The sequence below is a fragment of the Dryobates pubescens genome, chromosome 27, assembly GCF_014839835.1.
Source record: "Dryobates pubescens isolate bDryPub1 chromosome 27, bDryPub1.pri, whole genome shotgun sequence".
NCBI classification, from domain to species: domain Eukaryota; kingdom Metazoa; phylum Chordata; class Aves; order Piciformes; family Picidae; genus Dryobates; species Dryobates pubescens.
This window is the reverse complement of record NC_071638.1, coordinates 4,740,890-4,760,875: the sequence shown is the minus strand read 5'-3', so window position 1 is coordinate 4,760,875 and position 19,986 is coordinate 4,740,890.

Genomic DNA, 19,986 nt, shown 5'->3' with positions numbered 1-19,986 from the left:
GAAACTCTGAGAAATGTGGAAATCCTAAACTGCACATTTGTTGACTGGTCACAGGAAAATCTAGATAACAATAGCATGTTAATGGAATTACACAGTCTTGATAATCTGGCAGACACCAAAAATTAGGAACTGTCATATTTTGATTTGGTAAAATGCTGGCTTGGATTAGTTTTGCACATCCTGAGTGAACATTGTAACCAGTGAACCACAGCATAGGTAAAAGACTACTTCAAGAAATGCTTTGACCTTTGTTCTCCATTTTCTTGTCTTCTACACTTCACATATATACATACTTTTATATATATAATAAATGTCCTTATGTACATAAATTTATATTTCTTTATTTGCCATTTGTTTGACATTTTGTTTCTTTGTGCAAGATTAGGGTGGGTAGGGTCATGGAAAGACATGGGAAGGAAAAAGTAAAATGCAACAAATGATGACTAGGGTCAATCCAAAGAGCAAAAATTTCAGTCAAACTGTAAATGGGTTATTTGAATGGAATTTGAATGTGTTTGGGCATGGATATGAGAGGGCAAACAGCAGAAAAGGAGATCTGTTTCATCTCCCAGACCTTTCTGAAGGCATTGAGTTGATCTTTGGTATCTGAAATCAAATACCCATGTGCAGTATAGAGGGTTAAAAGGTAGTTTTCACAGGAGTCTCATTAATCATCGTTAAATATTCAGTAAGCAAGGCTTACTCGACAGAGTACACAAATAAGAGCTTGGTGAAAGGGAACTGAAATTTGATTTTACAAAACCAAGTGCTTTATAAGCACTGTATTATCATGCACATATTGTATCTCTCTTCCTCAAAGACTGGGTTTTGATAAAATTATACATCATTAAGAAAAGAAATTACTTGTTAGAAATGTCTAACTAGGTAAGCACACTGGGGGGCAATTACTAAGCTGGCTGCTCACATACTCCACAACTTAGTCAACTAGATTACTGAGGTGTGCTCTTTCAGCTGCCTTCCTCATTGGCTAGAGAATGTACAAAGAACCTTACTTTTTTACCAGGTCATTTCAGAATTTAATGAAAAAGGATTTTGTACCAGAAAATTTGAAAAAATATGTCTTGGACTGCCTAGACAACAATATAGCCACCGATTATTTTTCCCCCACATTTTATTTAAAAACAAACCAGAAGACATTACCTCCTAGAAATCTGGGGATTAACATATCAGTGACCAGAGGCTGGTGAGAGGCCTCAAGCAGAAACCCTGTGAGGAGAGGCTGAAGGAGCTGGGATTGTTTAGCCTGGAGAAGAGGAGGCTCAGGGGAGACCTTATTGCTGTCTACAACTACCTGAAGGGTGGTTGTGGCTAGGAGGGGGTTGGTCTCTTCTCCCAGGCAACCAGCACCAGAACAAGAGGACACAGTCTCAAGCTGCACCAGGGGATATTTTACTCGAGGTGAGGAGAAAGTTCTTCACAGAGAGAGATGTTATCCACTGGAATGTGCTGCCCAGGGAGGTGGTAGAGTCACCGTCCCTCGTGTTCAAGAGGGGATTGGACGTGGCACTTGGTGCCATGGTCTAGTAGTCATGAGGTCTTGGTTTAAAGGTTGGTGAAAGGTTGGACTTGATGATCTTTGAGGTCTGTTTCAACCTTATTGATTGTATGATTCTATGGCAGACGTGTCATGTGTACAAGTAGCATGGTATTTGTCCCATCCAGACAAGGCACCTCAGGTTTCTTTTAGTGGTAAATTAACAAAACCATGCCGTTCTTTGTAAGTTATTTTTTGACCTCACCTATCTTAGTAGGAATTGTATCATCACTCCTTCAGCTGTTTCTTCACTAAGGGCCTCTCTAGGGCAATTTGGTGGGCATTAGATAACTAAATCAGACCTGATTAGTCCAAACTCAGGTATCAAAACATTATACTCCTGAGATTAGAAGTCAGTGCTTCCCGGAGATCAGCATAGAAAAATCATGCACCTTATTAATGTATCATCAGAGCTAACTTTCTTGGATTTGTAACTCTTTTCCACTTCACATAATGTAAAGATGTATTCATATCTCCACATTTACTTTAATAATAATAAAAAAAAATCTAAACCAGCGTTTAGGTAAGATAAATATTCTGGAACATGTTTCAGGGACATATATTTCCCCACATAAATTGCAAAGCTAAATTCTTTGCTTCTAGATTTGTCTATGGATATTTGAAGGAGTGAATCCAATTCTAGAGCTGCCATTTAAGTAATATTTTTGTTGGTGTTAAAAGGAGTTTTACTAAAGTCACAACTGACCTGAGGCTAGGATTTAGTTGTTGTCCTGGATTAACAGAGTGTGCTCTGACAAGTCCCTCTCCCTCCACAGAGACTGGGAGGGAAAGTAGCAAGAAATAATAACAAAACCCCCGAAACAAAACAAACCCTCTTGGTTGAGATGAAGAGTTTTACTGGGAATAATACAATGCACAATTACTTTATCCTATTTGCAGAGAAGTGCAGCAAAAGACAGTTACAGAAGTCCGGGATAGAACGGCTCCCCCCACCCATGCACGCAGAAGCTGCACAGAGGAAAAGACCAACCCCCCAAACCCAGACACCAGAAATGGCAACTGGAACAGGAAGCCTCTCTTGTAATCTGAACTTCCAGCCCAGTGACACTTTGCTCCAGCCAGCACTCTCATTTTGAAGCTGTCATGATGGTGGCATTGTATTGAATTTTATCACCAGAATGAATTCAGCCCATGCCAGCTGTAAATTACAATTCTATGTGTATGTTATAGTGTAATGAAATACCAAAAGGAGTAAAATATATTCTGCTCCTGCTGCCTGTGTCTCTGGAAAAAACATAAGTCAAATTGTTCCAGTCGAAACTCAGTTACAAAAAAAAAGAGTAAAATATCAAATTGTTCATTTTTGTTGGATGGGATTGCCCTGCATTGTCAAAGTAGAATAATAGAATCGATAAGGTTGGAAAAGCCCTCAAAGACCATCAAGTACAACCTGTCACCCAACACCTCATTACTACTAAACCATAGTACCAAGTGCCACGTCCACTCTCCTCTTTAACACCTCCAGGGATGGTGACTCCACCACCTCCCTGGGCAGCACATTCCAATGGCTTACAATTCTTTCTGCGAAGAAATTTCTCCTCACCTCGAGCCTAAACTTCCCCTGGCACAGCTTGAGACTGTGTCCTCTTGTTCTGGTGCTGGTTACCTGGGAGAAGAGACCAACCCCCTCCTAGCTAAAACCTCCCTTTAGGTAGTTGGAGACAGCAATAAGTTCTCCCCTGAGCCTCCTCTTCTCCAAGCTAAACAATCCCAGCTCCCTCAGCCTCTCCATATAGGGCATGTGCTCAAGGCCTCTCCCCAGCCTATTTGCCCTTCTCTGGACTTGTTCAAGAGTTTCAATGTCCTTCTTAAATTGAGGGACCCAGAACTGGACACAGGACTCAAGGTGTGGCCTAACCAGTGCTGAGTCCAGGGGCATAATGACTTCCCTGCTCCTGCTGGTCACACTATTCCTGATGCAGGCCAGGATGTCATTGGCCTTCTTGGCCACCTGGGCACAACCTTCCTTCACGTAGTTGTATACAGCAATAAGGTCTCCCTGAGCTGCCTCTTCTCCAGGCTAAACAATCCCAGCTCCTTCAGCCTCTCCTCATAGGGCTTGCACTCCAGAAAGACAGCAGTATGTGCAACATGTTAGGTTTTCTTAACCAAAGCAGTTCTACAAGCATGCTAAGTAATGGGGTATTTCAGACATTATAGTGAAAGGATATTTAAAGATAAGTTTCATACATTCTTCTTGAACACAGAAGCAAAATTCTTGTTTTGTTGAAATAATAGACCACAGATTTCACTCACCTATTTCAGATTATGAAACTCCCAAAAAAAAAGGTAAAAAAAAGTAAAGGAGTAAAATAGCAGTGACAATCAAAAAAAGAGAATAGAATAGAATAAACCAGGTTGGAAGAGGCCTTTGAGATCATTGAGTCCAACCTATCATCCAACACCATCTAATCAACTAAACCATGGCATCAAGCACCCCATCCTGTCTCCTCCTAAACACCTCCAGTGACGGTGACTCCACCACCTCCCTGGGCAGCCCTTTCCAATGGCCAATCACTCTTTCTATGAAGAATTTCTTCCTAACATCCAGCCTAAGCTTCCCCTGGTACAGCTTGAGACTGTGTCCTCTTGTTCTGGTGCTGGGTGCCTGGGAGAAGAGACCAGCCCCTGCCTGTCTACAACCTCCCTTCAGGTAGTTGTGGAGAGCAATAAGGTCACCCCTGAGTCTCCTCTTCTCCAGGCTAAGCAACCCCAGCTCCCTCAGCCTCTCCTCACAGGGCTGTGCTCCAAACCCCTCCCCAGCTTTGTTGCCCTTCTCTGGACACATTCCAGCAAGTCAACATCTTTCCTAAACTGAGGGGCCCAGAACTAGACATAGGACTCAAGGTGTGGCCTAAAAAGAGGGTAAAAACAGAATTAAACAAAAGAAAACAAAAATACCAAATATGTTATTTCAGCAACATAATTCTCACAGTTTCTAGAGACTGGAGATTTTTCTGGTACACCAGTAAGAACAAAACCTGAACAAACTGTCTTGGGAACTTCACAACAGCTCTAGAACTTTTTAAGGTTCAAGCTATACGATTTACAAGTTCATACATAATTAGTTGCTTAACTGTTTGGATTCACATGACTGAGTTTTATTACAAAGGTCTGGAAAAGGCAGTTTGATAATTTAACTGTGGAGCTATTCATAGTGGAGCAAAGTCTTTCCAGCAAATAATGATTGTCTTTATTACATCTGAAATTATGTCTACACAGTTATAAATAATGATATCATATTGATAGACTAATTACTATTTTAATAAGACATAATTTTCATGCACAAGTAATTTTAAGATAAAATGATGTGTTTTTTTTTTCTTTTTAGTTTCCTATAATGAATAACTTTCACCCGTGACATTATTGTAGAAATTCAGTACCTACCTTCCAGGCTGTAGTTAAATTTTGGGTTCCTTTTGTTCCATTAGTGTCTATAGACAATACAATAATTACCTCCAATTTTCCATTACATCCTTGAGAGAGATGAACACCTTTGTCTCCGTCATTGCCAGAATCTTTGATTGCTTCTGAAAGAATGCTAAGATGGAATAAAACTGGAGCTAGTACTGACCTCTGGGAAACTCCACTAGCTACAAATCTTGTGGTGGTTTAGGCTGGGTGCCTTCTGCTGCTACCACGCAAGATACACCTTTGGTGCCCCGGGTGTCCATCCCAGTGGGTGGACACAGGAAGTTATGTATTTCATTCCCATAATGTCCTGCTCCCTGTAAAACCACCTGCAAAGTCCTACACTTCCTCTTTCTTTTTCTTCCCTCGCTGCCTGTGGTGGTTTGAAAGGAAAGGCTCTGCTTCCCCTTCCCCACTGAGAAAGAGACCATGGCTAAACCCAGTCGGAGAAATGAGAGTATATTTTACAAGGAAACAGATTATATGTAACACAACAAATACAGGTATTTTACAATATATACAGAAATATACAGCAAATGAACTCAACCAGAAACCAGACCCCCCACAGAGGGGGCTTCGCCCTGTGCCCCCTTCACCCCCCTACCTCCCTTCTCCCCCAAAGAGGTAGAAGAAGAGACGAGGATGGTTAGCAGGACAGGGAAAGAAGCGGACAGGCCTGTTATAGAGAGTGAGTTAGTTCTTATCTCTTGGCAAGAAGCCCAGAGGCAGATCCAGCCGAAAGGGACAGCAAAGGAAGGAAGACTGAGAGAAAGTTCCCAGCTCCCCTGGGTCCAATCTCACCTCCCACCTCAACTTGGCCAATGAAATTCGTTTAGAATACCAAAATATTTTATAAACATTTAGCCAGTGTGCCCCTTTCTTAAAGGCACACCCTCAAACTGCCACACTGCCCTTGTGGGAGATGCTCCCTGTCTGGTAATGGAGGGGGAGTTATCTCAAGGGCTTTTAGGCCTGGCTAGGCTCAATGCCAAGAGGAAAAGGGGAAGGGCAATCTCAGATCTGGCCAGCTGAGATTAGACTAGCAGTGGAGGGAGGGAAGAAAGAGCCCTGGGGGTTTTGGGTGTACCCTCAGGTGGGGAGAGGGGAGTGTTGGGATGCTTCTGGGCATGCTTTGGGATCTCCTTTTGTCACTGTGCTTCTGGTTCTCTGTAAAATATTAACTGCTTTTCCATTTAAACTTTCCATCACTTCTGCAAACCGTTTGTCTGAGTCTTGGGGTTTTTTTGTCCTGGTGGGAGGCAAGAGAGGATCTGCCTTCCAACCCACTGCAGGTCTCCAAGTGGACTCTGAACCACTGATCACCACCCTCTGAGCTCTGTTGTTTAACCACTTCTCAATCCATCTCGCAGTCCTCTCTTCTAGACCACAATTCCTGAGCTTACCTATGAGGATATTACGTGGGACAGTGTCAGAAGCATTGCTGGAGTCAAGGTAGACAATATCCACTGTGCTCCCTGCATCTACCCATTTCATTACACCATCATAGAAGGCTGTCAGGTTAGTCAAACATGATTTCCCCTTAGTAAATCCATGCTGGCTACTCCTGACAACCTTCTTTTCTTCCTTGCATTTAGGCATGAATCCAGAATGCGCTGCTTCATCACATTTCAAGAGAGAGAGGTGAGGCTGATTAATCTGTAGTTTCCTGGGTCTTTCTTATTGGTACTTTTGAAGACTGGGGTGACACTGGCTTTTCTGCAGTCTTCAGGCACCTCTCCTGTACTCCATGATTTTTCACAAATGATGGAGACTGGTAAAGCAACAACATCATCCAGCTCTCTCACCACGTGGGTGCATCCCACTAGGACCCATGGAATTGTGCATGTTCTGTTTACCCAAATGATCTCTAAACCCATCCTTATTGATCATTGGGGAGTTTTCCTCCCTCCAGGCTTTATCTCTTAATTTCAGCACCTGGGATTTCTGAGGGCCAGTCTTAGCAGTAAAGACTGGAGCAAAGAAAGCATTCAACAACTGCCTTCTCTATATCCTCTGTTACTAAGGCTCCTACCTCATTCAGCAGGGGGCCAGCATATTCCTGATTCTTCCTTTTAATGTTCATGTATTTGAAGAAGCCCTTCTTGTTTTCTTTTACTTCCTTTGCCAATTCTTCATTCCCCCTTAGGCAGAACTCTTGCAACCAACATTGTTTGTCTCTCTTTCCAAAAAAGTGCATAGCTGGACGTGGCAATATTCCAGTCATGTGAGCAATCCCGCCGTGTCTCAGTAACTGCAATGAGGTCCTGTGACAGAACACAATCTCTGACTTTTCCTGCTTATTCCCCATGCTGCATGCATTGGTGTATAAGCATGAACTTGCCTTCATTCATTCTGCTCATCCAGGCTACTGCCTCTGGTCTGACAGAGGCAGGATACAGGTGTCCCATGATCTTTTGTATTTTGTGAAGGGTGCTCCCATTGCCATTTTAAGGAGGGTAGAGCATGGCTCCATCAGTCTATCTCCTCTTCAACCTCCCTGATGCTCCTTAAGTTTTCAACTTCCTCTTGCAGCTCTGCCACCCAGCAGATGAGATGATCCCACCTGTTTGCAGCGCTTGTAGCAACTGTCATAACAGCCACTCGCTGTTGGTGAAAGGCTCTGACAGTCCCTGCAGCCTGTGACTTGGACATCTGTCTGTTACCGTTGGTGTTCCACCTGGATTCCCACATCCACCCTGACAAGTCTTGAGTGCATGATCTTATGCCTGGTGGAGACCATAACTGAATGCTTTCCAAGGGGGTGATGACCACAAGTAAGGCACACCTGTTGACAGGGCAGAGCTGCTGCTCCTCCTTGCACACCCTCCTGTGTGCCCTGTTTGCTGCTCCCCTGAGCGCTCTCCATATGCACTCCACTGTGACGGCTGCTGCCTCGCTCTTTACGGTCACGTAACATGATTGACACTGAGAAAATTTGTACTGGACTACTCAGAATTGTAATTTGTTACAGTGTAGAAATACCTAGAATGCAAAAGCATGAAATGTAAGAGTCTATCCCAGCATTTATATTTAATGATGTGTGGTAATGACTCGTTACACCTTGCAAAATTATGTACAAAGACTAAGTTGCCTACTAAGAAATACATCTACAAATCTGAAACAGAATTTAATCCAGTATTAAATTGATACACAAAATTATTATGCAGCAATGGTAAGTTAAATCAAGTGAAAGCAACACATTTATACTGGAATCTTTCCTGTGTATGAGCAGATGAGTTATGTCAAAAGGGAAAGCAAATACAATTCCACCATATTAATCTCGTATTAACTATTCACTTGCTGCAACAATTAATCTAAGGAAACCTGCAGAGTAGAAAAGGGCTTTCAGATTAACAGAATCATGTAAAAGAAAGGGATGAAGCAAAAAAAAAATGGAAGTTCCATGTCTGAATTGCAGTTATATCTATGTTCATGTCTCCTCTGCTCCTGAACAGAAACTCTCATTTGCTGTTGACGTCATTATAAGCAGTAATGTCTTCAAGCCTTTGCTAGGAAGTGATTGGCTGGCACATCTGTAAAAGGCAACCTATTCTTTCTCCTTTCTCTCATCACCTCAGGCTTCTTCTCAGGACTCTTCAGTAAAAGTTCTAAGAATAGAAAATAAATGTTCTTCATTTAATACTCCAATTCCTCCTCCTACATATGGGGAAGCATACCTGCACTTGCAATTGAAGTAAGAAGATTAGCTTGTGTCATTGAAGTGCTTGTTGCTACAAATTATCTGCCTATAGCTTTGAGCTAAACTGACCTGAAACACTCATGCATAGGGATTCCACTTACCAATGTACTCTCCAGGAATCACTGTACTTACATGCAAGGACTCCAGCTCTGAGGTTCAGTTGCCTGACTGATGTCTGATCCTAAGGAACTTTGAGATCACAGATACACACTCTGGAAGATTCATCAAAGACTGAGATGCTATAACAGCCATATCATCCTGAGGAATAAGCATAGTGTCTACCTAAATAGGTAACAAGAAATACAAGGGCTGCCCGAGGAGGTGGTGGGGTCGCCGTCACTGGGGGTGTTCAGGGCGAGGCTTGACAGGATGCTTGGTTGCATGATTTAGTTGATTAGGTGGTGTTGGATGATGGGTTGGACATGATGATCTTGAAGGTCTCTTCCAACCTGGTTTGTTCTATTCTATTCTATTCTATTCTAGTGTGCTGTGCAGCCATCGTCGAGTGAGTGTCTTTCGTGGACAGCAGCCTGAGGAAACATCATTACAGTAATTATGAGTACAGGTAGATCAACATTAGTCTGGAAAATTTTGGGGCATGGGAGGTCAGTAATGTGCCTACTTGCAGTGTAAGACATTTACAATAAATTGTGCATGAAGTAACAGCTGTGAAAGCCACTATGTAGGCTCTATAATTTCACATAATGAAAAGAAGTTGAGAAGTATGTGATATGTTCAGAACCATGTACAAACAGAATAAAAAGTGAAGTCTTTCAAATGAATTATTTGTTCCAAGCTGTCAGATTACTATGATCACTTTTCCAGCTGTATCTGTCTTGTGGTTTTTATATTCTTCTAAAACAATTCTCCCTACTGGCATGTTTCTTTTTTTCTTTAAAAATGAATCCAGAAACCAAAAGAGAGAGCCTGAGAAAGACTCTGGACAGAAGTAGAGGTAGAGAGTAAAATTATGTTTCAGATATTTCTGCTTCAATTGTTCAATGTGGTAAGTATGGAACTTAGGTAGGGTTATTTCTATTTGTTCTCACTGAGCCTTTAAAATAATAATAATAATAATAATAATAATAATAATAATAATAATAATAATAATAATAATAATAATAATAATAATAATAATAATAATAATAATAATAAAACAACAGGTTGGAAGAAACCTTCAAGATCATGTCCAACCCCTCAACCAATCCAACCCACCTAAGCAACTAAGCCATGGCACCAAGCACCCTATCAAGTCCCCTCCTGAACACCTCCAATGATGGTGACTCTACCATGTCCCCGGGCAGCCCATTCCAACGGGCAATCACTCGCTCTGTATAGAACTTCTTCCTAACATCCAACCTAAACCTCCCCTGGTGCAGCCTGAGACTGTGTCCTCTTGTTCTGGTACTGGCTGCCTGGGAGAAGAGACCAACATCCGTCTGTCTACAACCCCTCTTCAGGTAGTTGTAGAGAGCAATAAGGTCCCCCCTGAGTCTCCTCATCTCCAGGCTAAGCAACCCCAGCTCCCTCATTCTCTCCTCACAGGGCTTGTGTCTTATAGGGTTGTTGTCTGGATACTAGGAATACAAGAAATCCATGCCCTGTATGAGCCAAAATTCTCTGTAAAATCAAAACCTTAGAATTGCCGCAGGGCTTTTGCTTCTCGTTGCAATGCCTACAGAAGTGGGAAGGAAGAAGTTGGCTAAGTTAACTCAAAGCAACTCAGGATTTTACCACTGTGAAGAATGTGGATAATTAAATACTGGAATTATAGGGGGAAAATACACCCATCAAATATTGTTCAAATTGTCACAGTAAATATGTTGCCCATTTAGCAAAATGTCCACACAGTTCAAATTTATCTGGAGGAGAGTTCTAAGATGTTAAAAATAGTAATAAAAAATGGCAATATAAAAGTGCTGTGAGAAATAATTACATAAAACCCACGGTATCACATAATTTTAGTAGTTTGAAACATTTGATGTCCCTAATGTAGCTCCAATTGCAATAGATCACACACTGTAATTAAAGCGAAGAGGCAATAGATAAAGAAGACTGGGACAGAAATAATAGGCCTTTTGGAGTCATAATTTTGAAATTAGTCCTTCAGTTTGAAATTAGTGAAGAAATCAGGAACTGTGTGGCCAACAGGAGCAGAGAGGTCATTCTGCCCCTGTACACTGCACTGGTTAGGCCACACCTTGAGTCCTGTGTCCAGTTCTGGGCCCCTCAGTTTAGGAAGGATCTTGACTTGCTGGAAGGTGTCTGGAGAGGGGCAACAGAGTTGGTGAAGGGTTTGGAACACAAGGCCTATGAGGAGAGGCTGAGGGAGCTGGGGTTGCTTAGCCTGGAGAAGAGGAGACTCAGGGGTGACCTTCTTGCTCTCTACAACTACCTGAAGGGAGGTTGCAGACAGGCGGGGGTTGGTCTCTTCTCCCAGGCAACCAGCACCAGAACAACAGGACGCAGTCCCAAGCTGCACCAGGGGAGGTTCAGACTGGATGTTAGAAAGAAATTCTACACAGAGAGAGTGATTGCCCATTGGAATGGGCTGCCCAGGGAGGTGGTGGAGTCACCGTCACTGGAGGTGTTTAGGAGGAGACTTGATAGGGTGCTTGGTTGCATGGTTTAGTTGATTAGGTAGTGTTGGATGATAGTTTGGTGCAATGATCTTGGAGGTCTCTTCCAACCTGGTTTAATCTATAAATTCTATCAATGGAATTATATAAGCATTTGGAGAAGAGAGGTAAGGGAAATGTTAAATCTTGTTGAAGACTCAATAGGGCTTAAAAATGTATATTTTTTTCACATCATACCAAGAGATCACCATCTCCAGCTTGCCACCTCCAGAAGCAGGCAATAGAGGATGCCTCTGGAAGGGTGATGGGTCAGAATCATCAGGACATCATTATGCTTTGCAGAGTTCTCTCCCAGCTCCTTGCCATTGCTATCTCAAAAACTTCCCCCATGTGTAGCTTACATTTATTAGTCTCAGTAATCTTTACTTTCCCTGTTTATTTGCCCAGTTGTTTGTTGTTTGGCCTTTTTTGTTCACGTAAATTATTTGCTCTCTCTAGCAAGGAGTTATAAGACATAAATGAGTGAAGAACAAGTGAATGCCGACTGCCATTTTAATGTGATCACTTCTAAACATTTTATTATATGGCAGACAAAACTAACAGATTTCTGTTCATTTTCTTTCTGTAATTCTTATTTATTTTTTTTTAATTGTATTGTTGTTCAGTTACCTTTCTCTCAGTCTGGAAAGTCCTGGTTTACTTGGTCATTCCTCAAAAGGAATGTGTGGGAAATTACCCCCTTCTGCTAATCTTGGGTCTTCTGCTAATCTTGGGTTTTTTAAATCTTGGTCTCCATTTTGCTTCTACATTCAAAATACATTAACCTAAACAGGGTGATTTTCTTCCTTTGTATTTCTCATTGTGGTTATTTGTCCCTGGCTGGGGGCTGGATGCCCACCAAAGCCACTCTATCCCTCCCCTTCTTAGATGGACAGGGGAGACAGAAAATGTAACCAAAGACTAGACGAGACGGAGAAGAGAAGAGAAGAGAAGAGAAGAGAAGAGAAGAGAAGAGAAGAGAAGAGAAGAGAAGAGAAGAGAAGAGAAGAGAAGAGAAGAGAAGAGAAGAGAAGAGAAGAGAAGAGAAGAGAAGAGAAGAGAAGAGAAGAGAAGAGAAGAGAAGAGAAGAGAAGAGAAGAGAAGAGAAGAGAAGAGAAGAGAAGAGAAGAGGTAGGAAAAGACTTTCAAGATCATCGCATCCAACCCATCATCCAACACCATCTAATCAACTAAACCATGGCACCAAGCACCCCATCAAATCTCCTCCTAAACACCCCCAATGATGGAAACTCCACCACCTCCCCAGGCAGCCCATTCCAATGGGGCAAAGGCTCATGAATCAAGATGGGAGCAATGTAATAGGATGAAAAGCCAAAGCAAAGACCACACGGAAACAAGAGTAAATAAAGATGTTATTCATTAGCAGACAATATTTGTTCCCTTTCTGGGAAGCAGGGCTTCAATAGTTGTAGCAACTGTTCGGGGGGACAGACACCACCAATGGATGTCCCCCACACTTGCTTCATTCCATTAGTTTTATATCTGAGCTGACATCATATGGTATGGAATACCCCTTTGGTCAGTTTGGGTCAGATGGCCCAGATGTGTCCACTTCCAAGATCTTGCCCATCCCTGAGTCTGCTACGGGGGGGGGGGGGGGGGGGGGGAGGGGGGGGGGGGAAGGGAGAAGCTGGAAAAGCACATCTTTGGTGGTTGGCTCAGCAGCAGCCAAAACACTGGTGTGTTATCAACACCCAGCTACACCACTGCTAAACACAGCACTAAAAAGATGCCCTGAGGAGAATTAACTCCAAGTCAACCAAACCAAAAATGCTCATAAATAGCCTAGACTAGACTAGAATAGACCAGGTTGGAAGAGACCTTCGAGATCATCACATCCAACCCATCATTCAACATTATCTAATCAACTAAACTACGGCACCAAGCACCCCATCCAGTCTCCTCCTAATCATTGCCCTCCTGACTATCAGATTTTATCCTTTATAAGTTCTGAGTCTTACATATGGTTGAAATGTGTGCTTTTATTGACTTCAGAATATACAGGGTTTTTTTCACAAAATTTATCTCAGGGACAAAGATCCCCTATTTCCTATTCACCAAGTAATTTAATTATGTTTTTCTCTCTTAAACATTTCAGTCAAACAGTCAGGGAACAGAAGATGGGGCTATTTGACTCGAGCCACCTGCCACTCACTCTTCAATGACAAATTACATGTATCACAGTCAAAATGAGCATTCAAAAGTTGTCATTTCCTTTTATTAAGCTATTTGATCAAGGCTAGCAGTGTGTTGAACCTGAGAAATTTGTTTGTGTTTGTGGACAAAGATGAAAGAAGACCAGAGATATTTTTCTTTCATACAGAATAATTTGATGAGTTCTTGGCAAGCATGTAGTAAGCCTGGGTAAAAATCTAATTCTCCATGTTACTTGCCTTAACAATCCATATCCCATTCAAGCTTTCCTAGCCATCTTGGAGAAAACACTGTTCCACAAGAGAAACATCAAAAGAAGTATTGATATTTCCCGTTTTTCTGTTGTTTTGGGCAATTGTGTGTGTGTGTATGTGAATACAGTACATATCTATATTAGTGTATGTATTGCATACAAATAATATCCATATTGAACACAAATTTTATTGAATTTCATATATGTTATAGACAAATGCTATGCACAAGGTTGCCTACCCCAGTAACACAATAATATTTTCTGCCAATAATAGAATTAACCAGGTTGGAAAAGACCTTTGAGATCATCGATAGTACCAAAATAAAATGGATTGGCAGTTTTAAATCTAGTTGTTATCTTCACTGCTCTAGACCTTATTTCTTACAGTACTGTCATTCATTTCAGGGCTTCTCAAATCTTCCTGGGGTTTTTTTTGGGGGGGGGGTTTGTTTGATTGATTGGTTTGTTTTGGGGTTTTGTGCTAACATTATTACTAAAAACTGATTACTGCATTCACTGAAAATTGAACTGTGTCACTTTTTCTCCATAACATCCCAAATACATTCCCTCCCTTCCAAGGCTTTGTCATTTGTGCTGCCTCTGCTTACAGTTAACTTTGGAAAAGTCACCTTGAAGCTCATTCAGCTCACTCTTAAAGAAGCACAGCATGCTTAATTCCATAATTCATTCTTAACATGAATTGTGTTTTATATCCAATATGACTCACGCACAGTTCAGCTGTCACCAGCTGTTAGAGACTATTATGTTCAATGGAAAGTAAAGGAATTTTTACTATAGTTAGAAAAAAAAATAAAATGATTTAACAGTGTAACATTTATAAGTGCTCATTTAGGAAATAAAGAACTTGTCTAATCTTGATTAAGCTGATTTAACTGCAGTCTGAAAATAAATGTCAGTTTTATTTTCTTCACGGTATGGACATTTATAATAGTGTCTGCTTCCTCTTGCTTGAGACATTATTGTTAGATGTGGTGCAATGCTGCATTCTAAGAATACTCTGTGTTGGGAATGCATCAAGGATTAATGTGTGGCATTTCATGTAGAGGTAAATTATTGGCACATCATGGGATATTGCCACTAAGAGAATGGGAAGCCAAAACAGACCAGTGTATGTCAAAGTTCTCAAGGCGTCGTCTTACAGAGGCTATGAAATACTGCTTGGTGCTGTATTTTAATTAAGAAAAGACATCTTTACAGCTAGAAAACTGACAGAGGACATTTTTAATAGTCTTTGGCTGTGAGCAGCTCTGTCATTTTCCTATATAAATTCTGCTATCTCCCCAGTTTGTGGATGTCCTGTTGATGGTGATATATCTCAGACAAGAATGCATAGAAAAGTGAAGGTTCACAGCTACTATAAAGAATAAGCATGCATAACTTGACTAACCTGTGTGTTAATGATATTCAGAAAGCCCAAATCTTGCTACTGACTTTTATTACCACATCATGTGGCAAATATATGAACTTGTAAATACTTTTAATATCAGTTCTACTATTGTTTCTTTCCAGATGGGTTTATGCAAGGTAGTATTTGTATCGTACATTAAAATTAAACATATGATTTTACATGGTGTTACTTTGAGTCACTATACATGGCATTCTTTTTAGCATTTTGAAGATCCTTTGCTTGAGTCTTGCTCTCTTTAGTCTTTTTTTATGATTTGTAAAGGAAAGCACTTGCAGCTCAGTGCCCTCATTGGTATCTTATTTGGAAGAAGTTATCATAAGGCCACAGAATCACAGAATGTTAGGGGTTGGAAGGGATCTCTGGAGATCATCAAGTCCACCCCCCACCACCCCCCAACAGGATCAACTAGGGCAGGCCACATAAGTGGGTTTTGAAAGTCTCCAGAGAGGGAGACAACCTCTCTGGGCAGCCTATTTCAGTGTTCCATCACCCTCACTATAAAAAATTGTCTCTTCATGTTGAAGCTGAACCTCTTGTGTTCTAGCTTATCCCCATTGTTCCTTGTCCTTTCACTGGGAACCAGTGAAAACAGACTGACACCTTCATTTTCATAGCCACTCCTCAGATACTTATAGATGTTAATACGATCCCTGCTTCTTCTCTAGACTAAACAACCCCAGCTGGGTCTCTCAGTCATTCTTCATAGGAGAGATGTTCAAGTCCCACAATTATCCTCGTAGTTTTCTGTTGGACTCTATCCAGTAGATCCCTGTCTCTCTTGAATTGGAGCACAAAACTGGACACAGTATTCCAAGTGTGGTCTCACCAGGGCAGAGTAGAGGGAGAGGAGAACCTCCCTAGACCTGCTGGACACACTTTTCTTAATGAATCCCAGGATACCATTGACCCTCTCAGCCACAAGAGCACAATGCTGTCCCATGGATAACTTGCTGTCCACTAGGACTCCAAGGTCTTTCTTTGTGGAGCTGCTTTCCAGCAGGACAACCCCCTAATCTGTACTGGCACCTGGTGTTATTCCTTTCCAGATGCAGGACTCTGCACTTGTCCTTATTGAACCTCATGAGGTTGACCTCTGCCCTGCTCTCCAGTCTGTCTAGATCTGATGGATGACAGCACAGACATCCAATGTGTCAGCCCCCCTCCCATCTTCCTCAGTTTGGTATCATCAGCAAACTTGCTTAGGGTGCATTCAATCCTCTCACCCGAGTCATTGATGAAGATACTGAACCAAACCTGACCCAGCATTGATCCTTGGGGAACTCACTGGCTACAGGTCTCCAGCTAGACGATCCATACGACTGATCATAACTCTCTGAACTCTGTTATTGAGCCACTTTCCAATTCACCTCACAGCCCAATCATCTAACCTACTTTTTTCGAGTTTGCATAGGAGGATGTTATGGAACAGGGTATCAAAACACTTGCTGAATTCAAGACAGACAATATCCACTGTTCTCCCTTCATCTATCCATTTGGTCATTCCTTCATAGAAGGCTATCAGATCAGTCAAACAAGATTTCCCCTCAGTGAATCCACACTCGCTACTCTTGATGATCCTCTTTTCTTTCATGTAGTTAGAGATGGACTCCAGAATGAGCTGTTCCATCACCTTTCCAGGGATGGAGGTGAGGCTGACTGGTCTGCCATTGCCTGGGTCTTCCTTATTGCCCTTTTTGAAGACTGGAATGACACTGGCCCTCTTCCAGTCCTCAAGCATCTCCCCTGTTCTCCACGATCTTTCAAAATGATGGAGAGTGGTACAGCAACAACATCAGCCAGGTCCTATGCCTATTTTGTTTCTTACAAGTCTAGCTTTTTAGAATCTACTTTTTAAAGAAGTTGCGAGCATCCAGAACTCTGCTCCTGTAAAATCTTAACGTTCTACCTGCATCTTGTGATAGCATCTTAACTAGCCACAGCAGTATTGTGAATAGTTGCCTTAAAAAGAAGAGCACAAATAGTTTCATAACACCTCATGGAAGTTTGCTAAGTTCATCATTGGGATAACTTCTCAGAAAAGATACTTGTAGGGTACTGAAATCTGTGTATTTGTACTGGGCATTAATCTACCCTGCAAGGACTTTCTCTATTAAAACCTCTTTTTATATCACCTGTTGTTATTTTTAGAATGTAACCCAGAAGAGTTCATTTTCCCTCATTTGTCAAACAGAATTTCCCACCTAATAAAAGCCTTTGACCAAAGTTAAAGTCAGAGAAAGATTCTGGTGCCAGATTTATTCTCCTCCAAATAATCTCTTTACCATTTAAAAGAGCATCACACCCTTTCAGGTTCACTGTCTGATTTTAAAAGATGCACTTTAAAATGATCACTAATGTTTGACTCTCCTTCCAAAACAGCATTATTTTATCATTACAGTACAGAAGCTTTTGGTGTTACTTGACAATAAGTTCTTCACTTGCTGCAACTTTTTGCTTGTCATTACATAGCAGCATAGAGTAAGAGTTTTCACTGTTAATCTGCAGGGAGCAAGCAAATCAGACAATACCAATATTTTATAGTTAATAATATCCCAAAGGTTCTTTCATGAAACAAAGTAGGATCAAATGTAGGTAATACTTGTATGTGATAATGGTTTTGTTGTTGTTGCTAATCATTTATCTCTGTTTAACCATATTCAGGGCTAAATTATAGCAGTTGCTCTATAGCAGTTGCTTCATAACCCTTTCCCAGTTGAGAGGGTAGATCAAGAAAAGAAGAGGAATCCCATGGGTTGAAATGAAAATAGACTTAATGAAACAGCAAAATTAATGTTAATGTCAATTTAAAGTATGCAAATTTATACTCAGCTCAGTGTATGTATGGTGGTCACCATAAATGGGAAAGCTGTCCTTGAGAGCAGAATGTTAAGCAAGCCCCTGTAGAAATGGGGAAGAGGAGGAGAAAGAAGAGGAGAAGGAAAAGCAGGACTAGTCACTGTCCTCAGAAAACTTTCCTCATTGTAATATGTGTGATGGTATGGGATATAGCTGTAGCTAGCTCAGGTCAGTTGCTGTGGCTGACTGGAAACTGCTAATGGGCAGCAAACCATGGCTGGCCTAGTTCTGTCTGTACCAGCAAACCCAGGACATTATTACAGGAATATTTCTCAGAACAAATTCTGTTTGTTACCATCACATAGATAAGTGTGATGTGGAGGCAATGTACCACTTTTCTTTTTTACTTTCTCAGACCTATGAAACTGTGAGATTCAACAAGTTAAAGGTCTAAATAAAATAAAACTGAACACTTGGATGCTATCACAGCATGTCATCCCACAGCTTTTCACAGGTATCCCCCTTCAAGTCTAGTTTAAATCTCTGTCAATGAGCCTCACAGTCTCCTAATCAAAGACCCTCTTCACCCTTTGAGAAAGGTCAATCCCATCTGACAACACCAAGCCTAGTGCTCAGTAGGCCATGCCATTGGTTTCTGCTTCTCGTTTCCCTGATACAAGAGGTATGTGGAACTACTGGGAAGAGCGTTAAATTCAGGGCCACTAAGGGACTGAAACATTCTACTCTGCACTGGTGAGACCCTACCTGGTGTACTGTGTCCAGTTCTGGAGCCCCTATTACAGCAAGGATCTGGAGGTGCTGGAGCATGTCCAGAGAAGAGCCACAAGGATGAGCAGAGGGCTGGAGCTCCTCTCCTATGAGGACAGATTGAGGGAGTTGGAGCTGTCCAGTCTGGAGAAGAGAAGGCTCTGAGGAGACCTTCTTGTGGCCTACCAGTGTCTGAAGGGGGCCCACAAGAAAGCTGGGGAGGGACTTTTTAGGGTGTCAGGTAGTGATAGGACTAGGGGGAATGGAGCAAAACTAGAAATGGGTAGATTCAGATTGGATGGTAGGAAGAAATTGTTCACCTTGAGGGTGGTAAGACACTGAACAGGTTGCCCAGGGAGGTGGTGGGAGCTTCATCCCTGGAGGGTCTTAAGGCCAGTCTGGATGTGGCTGTAAGCAACCTGATGTAGTGTGAGGTGTCCCTGCCCTAGATGATCCTTGAGATCCCTTCCAACCCTAACAATTCTATGATTCTATGATTCAGCCTGGAGGAGATAAGACTTAGTGAGGTATCTCATCAATGCACACCTGAAGGAGGGGTAAAAAGAGAACAGAGCCAGGCGCTTTTCAGTAGAGCCCAGTGCATGGTGAGACAATGTGTACACACTGAAACATGCAAGGATCCATCTGAACATTGGGAAACACTTTTTACTGTGATGATGCTGAGCACTGAACAGGGTGCTCAGAGAGGTTGTGACATCTCCATGTTTGGAGGTATTCCAAAGCTATCAGGACATGATCTTTTGCAGCTGGCTGTAGGTGGCCCCACTTGAGCAGGCATATTGAGCCACATGACTTTCAGAAGCCTCTTCCAGCCTCATCCATTCTGCTATTCTGTGTGGACTCTTTTTCTGTAGCTTTCCTATAAAAGATTGAGGACTGAGTAGTCATGTATTTAGCTATTGCCTTTTCTGACACTGATGTTTCTTTACCACATCTTTATTGAAACTACAAGAAGCCATCAGCATCACTGCAGTGAGATTGCTCATGCTGGTCATCTCAATTAAGAGTGAATGTAATATATACAACAATCAAGGAAAGGAACCAGGAACCAGAGTTTTTGTGCTAGTATTATCCTTTTGTCTGATGGCAAGCTACTTGCACTATTTGCAGCAGGAAGGAAATACAGAGTAACCAACAAGATGCTGCCACATACAGATTCTGAGGGGGGGGAGAAATAAAAAGTCATATTCAGTACTTTTTCAGTGTTTAATTTGTTCATCACCAGTATGTACAGAGAAG